At 35.9% G+C, this 10,089-nt stretch overlaps 1 long non-coding RNA gene across 1 annotated transcript; it reads right to left on the reverse strand.

Moving 5' to 3' along the window:
• Window positions 1–6,868: 6,868 nt before the first annotated feature.
• Window positions 6,869–9,161, reverse strand: LOC121977982. Its single transcript, XR_006111098.1, has 3 exons — window positions 8,986–9,161; window positions 7,014–7,109; window positions 6,869–6,921 (listed from the first exon to the last, which is right to left on the reverse strand). It is a non-coding gene; the product is annotated as an uncharacterized LOC121977982 (long non-coding RNA).
• Between the last annotated feature and the right edge of the window lie 928 nt (window positions 9,162–10,089).

Below are 10,089 nucleotides of genomic sequence, written 5' to 3' on the forward strand. Positions count from 1 at the left end.
TCAACACGGGGTCTTCGACAGTGAGCCTGTGGCTCTGATATAATATAAATCCGGCCGATCGGCACGAGGTCATCGATAGTGAGTCTGTGACTCTGATATAATATAATCCCGTCCGATTGGCACGGGGTCTTCGACAGTGAGCCTGTGGCTCTGATATAATATAATCCCAGCCGATCGGCTTAGGAGTCTTCGCAAATATAATCCCGGCCGATCGGCGCGGGAGTCTTCGCAATTATAATCCCGACTGATCGGCTCGGGAGTCTTCGCAAATATAATCCCGACCAATCGGTGTGGGAGTTTTCAAGATCGAGCCGATGGTTCTAATGTAGGACAAGCCCGACCGATCGACACGGGAGTATTCGACCGGAGAACTATGGCAGATCCTATGATTGAAAGAGAAAATACAACGGAAAAACTGACCTGCCGTCCAACAGAGGATCTGACTCAATTCCTCGACTCCCGAATACCCGTGGAGTGAGGAGAATATGATATAATCGTCGAAATCCATCAAGGTCATGAGTATGGCAGAATTTTCTGGCATCGTCCATCTTCACATTCCATATCAGGTGTGTTCCCACAGACGGCGCCAATTATGTTCTTGTCGGGAAGTTGAGAAGACGAATCTGCCGGTGTGACGTGTCTGGAATGTTGACCACATCTCCAAGACCCGGATGGTGAGTTGTCCTCTGTGTTGACCAAGTCATCAGAAGTCCTCCGGTCAACGCTACCTGCAGCCATCAACCGGGTTGCCTCGGTCTTTGGTACCCCGACGCTCGAGGCGAGTCCCACGAATACATAAGCAGCTGACTAGTAACAAGACAATAAAATAAGTACAAAATGAGTACGACGACGTACCCTGGCCCCAGGGGGCGCCCTCGGATGGGTCGGTGAGCTGATCATGGTGCGGATTGAGTCATCGCGACCCTGATGGGTAGATGGGCATGAGCCAGCTGAGGAGCCGGATCTGAGAGAGACGACATGGAATCCGGTGCAACATGGATCCAGAAGGCGGCCCATAGGCCGAGACATGGTAACGACACCTAGACTGGAATACCACAACGGCTCGCAGGCCGGTATGCGGTATGCAGGCTGGATAATACCAATAACTCAGCAGGTCGATGACCGGAACACAACACACAAAACATAATACAAATCATGGAAGTCGTAGGTCGACCAGTGATGGAGGTGGCAGCGGCGTGAAGCGCTGGTGGATGTTGGAGGCGGCGTCGGCAGTGAAGGCCGTTGGAGACGGTGAGGACGACTGCTAGAGGTGGCTGTGGTTGTTCCTAGTGATGAAGGCAGAGATGGCTGCCAAAGGCGGCGAGGTGGTGACCACCGGAGGCGACTGTAGTAGCTGCGAGAGGTGACGGTGGCGGTGGTTGCCGGAGGCGGCTGCGATGGTGGTCGCCGGAGGCAGCAGCAATAACTGCTGGATGCGACCACGCTCCTCGGCGACGTCAGCACCGGAGGGAAGGGGAGGAGACAAGAAAGAGGAGAAGAGGAGGTACAACGGCTGGTTGTTGGAGGTGGGAGGCGACGGTAAGACATGTCCCGATGGTCGCCTACGATGGTAGCCGCCGGATGCTTCGACGAACACTGTCTAGGAGAGGAGGAGAGGAGAGACGGTGACCGGAAGAAGAAAAGGAGGGGATCGGAGCCATGAGCGACCAGCCTCGTCGTCGGCGAGCACTCTGAGGAGGAAGAAGACCCTCCTCTTCTTGGCGGCGGAAACCACAACACGAGCTCGCCCCCTCTCTGTTGGATGATGAACAGTGCCCTTTTGATCACCAAACCCTACTCAGGCCCCAAAAGATCAAAATGGCCTCTCCTCTTTTTCTTAATTCCCTTTGGGCCCCTCTCCATATATCCGCATCACATACCATACTCCTGAGAATAACCTTTAGCAACAAGACGAGCTTTGTATCGCTCAATAAATCCATCAGATTTAGTTTTGATCTTATATACACAATGAGAACGAATAGTGTGTTTTCCTAGTGGCAACGGAACCAAATCCCATGTATGAGTCTGATGCAAAGTAGTTAGTTCCTCAGCCATAGCACTCTGCCAAAGTGGGTTACAAATAACTTCTCTATAGGACACGGGCTCAGAAAGACAATGACTAGATGCAACAAATAAAGCAAAAGAAAGAGAATAACAAGAGTAAGTAAAATCTGACAGTTTAGTACACTTACAAACATGAGTGGATTGACAATGGTCGAGAGAAGGATCATCCGCAACCTCAGGAGATGATTGGGTGTGGCAAAAGGAAAAGCATGTAGAGCGGATATCTCAGGAACCAAAGTACCAGATTCAGTTGATCTACTAGTAGGAGCTGTGGGTGAAATTTCCTCAGTGTTGGTATTGAAAGGAACAATATAAAGTAGATTTGACTTTGTCATATTATGCAAACTAGATGGAATAGAAAAGAATAAAATATGCTCAAAAAACACAACATGACAAGAAGCATACAATTTTTTACTAACGGGATCAAAGTAATGATATCCTTTTTGAGTAACACTATAACCCAAAAAGACACAAAGAGCAGACCGAGAGACTAATTTATTATGCTCGACATGTGGACGAAAGACAAAGCAAGTTCAACCAAAAACACGCAAAGAGGAATAGAGAGGAGCATACCCATATAATTTTTCAAAAGGTGATAAGCCTAAATTGTGTGAGGTTGGAATTCTATTAATCACGTGAGAAGTGGTAAGGATTGCTTTCCCCCCAAAAGGTACTAGGAATACATGCAGACAATAAAAATGAACAGCCTGTTTCAACAATATGCCTATGTTTTCGTTTAGCCACACCATTTGTTCATAAGTATATGTACAAGAGGTTTGATGAATAGTACCATCAGAAGCAAGTAATTGTGAAAAATGATTCAAAGTATATTCGCTCCCAAATCACAACTAAAAACACTTTATGATACTAGAATGTTGAGTTTCACAAGAGCTCTGAAGTTATTGAAAATGGCAAGATAATCAGACCTGTGTTTCATAAGATGGACCTAAATATAACGTGCTCAATCATTAATAAATAAAACATAATATCTTGACCCCCCCCCCCCTTTTGTAGGAATAGGAGAGAGTCCCCACCCATTAAAATGAATAAGATCAAATAGAGCAAAAGAAAAAGAAAGACTTTTAGAAAATGGTAAGGTAGAAATTTAGTCAGTTTACAACCACTACAATCAGAAATATTAAAAAATTTTAAAGTTCCTAATACTCTTGTAGAAGCTAAAAACTGCAAACGAGAAGCTGAAACATGACTTAAACGAGAGTGCCACAAATAAAAATCAGAAAATGAATGATTCAGATAAAAAGATGATAAATCTACATTCGAAGCTACAACTTCTGGTACTTTGAGTTGATCTAAAACATAGAGTCCTCCTTTCCTACGACCTGTCTCAATCAACCTCTGAGATTGTGAGTCCTGAACATAACAATTAGATGAAGAAAAAGAGATTAGGTATCCAGACTTACATAATTGACTAACAGAAACAAGATTTAAAGTAAGATTTGGAATATAATAAATATCAGTAAAAGATAAACAAGATATAACAATTGAACCGACACCTACTAATGACATATGAGTACCATCAATTGTCACAATAGATATAGATGAATGGGGAGAAAAAAGAAACAAAAAATGATAAATTAGATGACATATAATGGGAGACATCAGAGTCTAAAATCCATAAGAATGAAGATATACCTGAAATATCAGACGATGACAAACCTATATGAGAGGAAACTGACATGGCAAAGGGCTGTGAAGCAAGGAACTATTGCAACTACTCCAACATATACGGATCAGATTTCCATTAAGCATATGCACGACCAGGCATGATGACAGAACGAATAATGCTCAAAATAATCAAACTATAAGGATACACATCTGTACGATCCGTAAAAATTGGTGTCAGGATGACCTACGGTTACAGAGAATTCGAGGCAGAAAATGATGTCAAACGTAGAAATCGGCAGCATAGGGCGTCGGTGTTGAAATCAATAGAAAAGAATGTCAATGCCAAAATCGGTAACATAGGTCGTCGGCACCGAAATCGACAGAAAAGAGCATCGGTGTCGAAATTGGCAGGATAAGTCGTCGGTATCGAAATTGGTAGGACAGGACATCAACGTCGAAATTGGTAGCAGCAATAGGAGACAGCAGCGACAACAGGAAGCAATAACAGGGGGCGATAGAAAAAATTAGGTCAAAGAAAACGAGCCTCGCTCTGAAACCATGTAGAAATTAAGAAAAAAAAAACTAGCTATATTATTGAATCCAAAATTGATAATCAGAAATACAGAGTATAAGGTATTTATATAGTTTAGTTAAAAAACCCTAAACTCTAAATATAAAAGGAAAAAAGACCAAATTGCCCTAAAAACTATAAACAAATAAATATATATAATCTAATACTCAAATCACAAATGCGTAATCTAATTTCTATCGATTCTTCTCACCTTTACAATTCTCATTAATTCTTCATCGTTCTCTCTTCCCCTCTCCATCTCTAATTTTTACTATAGTTTTCTACTTTTATCCTTTTGATATCAAAACACATCAATTTATCTGTTTTGACTCATCCATATATCGATACAGCCACATCAATACATATGTATCTCATCGATTCTTCGAGAAAAATCATAACCACATTTATCCATCTCTATATCTTACCAGCTATCTCATCAGTTCTTTGAGCGATATAAGACATTCTAAGTACATAATTTGAGGTATGATTAATAACTTAATATCTACTTTATTTTTGAATAAAGATTTTTATAGAATAAAGCATATTACATTGAATAATGTTATTTAATTACTTGACAGTATATATTCATTTTATATAATTTATATGTATTTATATATTATATTACACACAATACATGTGTGCAATGGTTAATATATATTAAATTTATGTACATTAAATCATTTTAAAAATTTAAAATAAAATTAATAAAGTGAAGAAGAAAATTACTTTATTCAAAGAAAAACTCTCATAAAAAAAATAAAATTACAAATTGAAAGGCAAGTAATAAAATTATAAATTGAAAGGCAAGTAAAATACAATACTTAAAGATTTTTTTTATTAACTTGACTTAATGATAAATATTTAAAATAAAAAAACTAATCTTAATAGGATTATAATTATTCTCTATTTATTATCAAAATAAAAAATATTAATTATTAAATAATAAAAATTAAGTCTTTAATTTATTATAGATCTATCAATCTTGAATGTTTTTTTATTTTTAGTTTTTTTTTAGATATAGAAATCTATCAAACTTTATAAACGGGCCACATTCTTGAGCTTTAAACAACCAAGTCGTTCTTCTCTCTGATTCAGCATTTGGTCCATTACTATAATTTGACTTTCAGTTGGAGTACAAATGAGTAGGGTGATGAAGGTTGGCTTCATAGAGGGTGTTAGGACACTTTAGAAGTTAGAGGGAAGTAATTAGCTCCAGTTGTTTCGTCGATGATTTGTTACAACGAAAACTCGAAGTAATCACAAACACTCGGAATTATTTGGTATTCACCTCCTTGAGGTAAGTAATCTAAAAATCTACACAGTGTACAGACTTCAGTCCTTCACTATATAAAACACTTATTCTTATAAATAATCCGGAGGTGGAGAAATTTTGTACGCACTCAAATACAAGAAATGCAAACTTGGTTATAAAGAAATCGAAAACTATTTTACAACATGAGCCTTTGCTTAGCTTGTTTTCTTCTAGCTTGGAATAGTCTTGGTGGTGGAAAATACAGTAGTACTTGTTCTCCCAAACTCTAAAAAACCGACGACTAAGATATGTGTAAGTGTTGCCTTCAAATCTTTGTGAAAACCCTTTTCTAGGGTTCACTCGACGCCTCCCCATCGATTCAACTTTTTTTTAATCGATTGTCACGTCATCCGACAGTTCGAACACCTACAGAATAACTCTTTTTTCGAACCCTAATCGATTAATGAGACATCCCAATCGATTTAGAAGGCTTTAATTTATTCCCAACCTCCCTATTTTATCATGAAATGTCTTAATCGATTAGCTCAATCAATTAACACTACAAGAAAACAGGACTTTAGAGACGAAAAATTCTGTTTCTGAAAGCCTTTTTTCTGTCTCTAAACAATATTTGAAACAGAATATTTCGTCTCAACATTCCGTTATTAAAAGCTCCGTAGCTAATTTTGAGACGGAACTATTCTGTCTCTAATTTCATAAACGGATTGAAAAATCGTTTATATATCTGTTTTTAATTTAACCAAATGAAATTATTTTTGAAAACAAATTTTGTCTCTAATTTTGTTTTAAATCTGTCATTAGTCTGTCATAAATTATATATTAAATATAATTTTAATTTGTTTATAAATCCGTTTACAATCATATTTATAAATTCGTATATAAATTTCATCTCTAATTTTATTTTAAATTTGTTATTAATCTGTCTCAAATAACATATCAAAAATATTTTAATTTGTTTATAAATCTATTTACAAAATTCATATTTAAATTTATCAATAATTTTTTATTATATTATTTTTTTCTCATCTACCTATTATTTTAACAGAAACAATCACACATTTCAAATAAATAAAAATATTTGAAATAATTAATGTTTAATTCAAAAATATCACATCATCTAAATATTCATAGTATCTAAATAAATCTAATTTTTATTTCGTTTATCACGACGCTCACGAGGACCAGATCCTCGTTGATACAAATGATTTGTATATCCCGCCTCTTGAATCATCTTACGAACCATCTCCTTAAGATTTTCTTCTCTTTGTCTACCTTCCTCCATAAGTTTTTCTTCCCTTTGTCTACTTTCCTCGATGAGTTTATTTTCTCTTTTCTTACCTATACTTCATTTGGTATGTTGTAAAGTTCAGGCATTGTATCATGTTGCCTACATATATCATCATTAAAGTAAATATTATGTAACTCAATGTTTTATTCAAATTTGTATACCATTAATAAAAAAATATATACATTACATACTCATCTTGTATTCTAAGAGATTGCCATCTACTTCGACCTCTCCCCCTTGATCTTCCTTTACTAGAACTAATATCTTTTGTCCCTCTATTTGACATCCTGCATCACATAAATAAAAAATTCAACAAAAGAGAATACAAGAAAAAGTTCAACAAAACATAATTATAGTAAAGAACAAATAAAAATCAGTATATAAAATTTCTGAAGTGAACAACAAATTTCTTAAGTGAACGACAATAAATACTATGCAGTACAGATTACACTATGTAAATAATTTTTTTTTATAGAAAACAGCAAACATGATAAATTTATGTAAATAAAATAAAATTTAGTAAACAATACAGTAACACACCTGGAAGTTAGTTATAGTTATCCTGTGGCTTTACCTTAAATCAAACGTGACAAATTCCTTTTCTTTCTCTAAGTCTATTCTTTCTCTATATTATAGTTATCCTAGGCTTTACCTTAAATCAATTCTTACTCAAGGTTATAACTATTTCTATACCTAACTGACTTCCTGGTGCATACTATTGTATTTATCTATACCTAACTAACTTCCAGGTGTATATTCTGCTATACTCCTTTCAAATCAAACCTTGTAGTGCACTATGATAGCAGTAACACAATATCTGCATTAAACACGTTTTCTGCAGAAACTCACGATAGAAATAATACAATTTATGCAGTAAACACAACTGCAGTAAACACAATTTCTGCAGCAAACACAATTTCTGTAGAAACTCACGATAAAAAAAAACTCACTAGCAGTAATCTTATTCACTGATAACAGCATTTGTGAACAACAGTACACCAAAAACTCACGATAGAAAAAATCTATATTCACTACTAACAGCAGTACATATTACAATATGCAAAATACTAGTAGTAAACTCTAGCAGTAAACATTATGCTGTAAACACTAGCAGTAAACATTATGCTGTAAACACTAGCAATAATACAAACAGCAGTAGCAATAGCAGTAACAGAGTGTAAACACAATTTCTGCAGTAACAATAGCAGAATTCAGCAAAGGCAATAGCAGTAACACAATTTCTGCAGTAAACACAATTTCTCTAGAATTCAGCAAAGACAATAGCAGTAACAAATCTACTGCTGCTTACTATAATGGCAGTAAATAGCAATACATATTACAAAAACTGACAACAGTAATCTTATTCACTACTAACAGCATTTGTGAACAACAGTACAGCAAAAACTCATAATAGAAAAAATTTATATTTACTACTAACAGCAGTAAACAACAGTAAAAGGTAGTAAGCCAAAAATTGAATCAATTTATCTCTAAGATCAAACACAGAATCAAGTTTAACTCTTTGCAAAAAATTGACAAAAACAATAGTACACTACAAACCAAGTCATCTTATTACACTTTGTTCGAAACAAAGATCAAAATCAACACAATAAAATTGAAACAAAGATCAATCCACATGGTATAAGCAATATTATAATCTACATGCTCCAGTATATATTGAAAGGTTTCTAGTATTCTTTTAACATGGTCGAGTTCATACATGTGGTGAAAACTTGAAAGGTTTTTGATTACTATGAGGAAGCATTGCAAAAAGACTTCATAAGAGGAAGCAGTGCAAAAAAACTTCATAAGAGAAGTGCAGTAATTCAAATCTGAAGTGTAAACCTTTCAAGCAAAGAAACTATCCTATCAATTAGCAATCTCACAAATTAGAAATTAATTTGTGAGGCAATCTCACAAATTTGTGAGGAACAATGTAGGATAGCAATCCGCATGCCTCTCTGCCTCATGCTCGGTTTTTCCCTAAACAACAGTAATCTCACAAATTTTTGCAAATTTGGTCGCTGAGCGTCTAACATTGTTGCTGTCTCTAGTAATTATCTGGTGGCACACGCGTCTGTGGCAGTGGCCGCCGACAAAAGCAAGGATGTGCGGCGTGGCAGTCTCACACAACAAGAGGAAGAAGAAGAAATTAGGGATTACCTTTTGAGAGAGAGCAACAGACGAAGTCGGCGAGATTGACCAAGCCGGTGAGATACAATCGGCGAGATAATAGCAGAAAGTCAGCGAAAAAGCGTTCGCGAACGAGAATAAGTATGCAGAGGAGTCGGCGAGATAAGAGGAGAAGAAGAAAGCAAGTCGGAAAGACATGGAGAATATGTAAGTCGGCGAGGGATTTAGTATAGGGTTTTGTAAAAATAAAATAAAATAAAATAATAATAATTTAATACATTTCTTTACAATTTATATAAATTAAAAACAGAATTTATTTTTGTTTAAAAATATATAAACGGATTTGTTGACAAATAAAATTTTGTATTAAATTTTATTTCAAATCTGTATTTATTTTTGTTTATAAATATTTATTTTATAAATTTGTTTTGGGTTTGTTTTAAATTCTGTCTCAAATATTTTTTTATATATTATATTTTATTTAAATATAATAGATTAGTAATTCCGTATTAAATTCGTTTTTAATTTACTAAAATTTAAAACAGATTTTAATTCTGTTTTAAAAATCCATTTTTGAAGCCCTGTTTTCTTGTAGTGTAAGAAGCCTCAATCGATTCCCTCTCTTACGACAAACACAACTCTTAATCGATTAGCATGGTCGGAATCGATTTTGCCACCTTTTGTTCTCACGATAAAAACCTCCCTAATCAATTGGACCAATCGGTTAGAGTCTGTTTAATCAATTATCCTAATCGATTAGGGTAGGGCTAATCGATTACCCAATCGATTGTCCAACTCTAACTCTTTTAATCCAAGTGTAGGGTTCCATTTACCCAACATCTGATCAACTATGACCTGTTGAAACTTCTTCACCAAGTGTTCGGTCAACCTTTGACCCACTTAGAATTGTCATCACATGCCAATTTTCCGTTGAACTTTCGATCACCAAGTACGGTCCTCCTTGATCCATTTGGATTTTCCTCTTGCCTAACTGTAGTTAGGACTCTCCTTTTGCCAATATGTTGTTCTCCCAGACTCACTTGGACTTTCCTTTGTCAACGTGTGGTCCTCCTTAACCCACTTGAACTTTCTTTTACCTAACTACAATTAGGACTTCCCTTTGCTATCATACAA

Source organism: Zingiber officinale, chromosome 4B (assembly GCF_018446385.1).
Source record: "Zingiber officinale cultivar Zhangliang chromosome 4B, Zo_v1.1, whole genome shotgun sequence".
In the NCBI taxonomy this organism is placed as follows: Eukaryota; Viridiplantae; Streptophyta; class Magnoliopsida; order Zingiberales; family Zingiberaceae; genus Zingiber; species Zingiber officinale.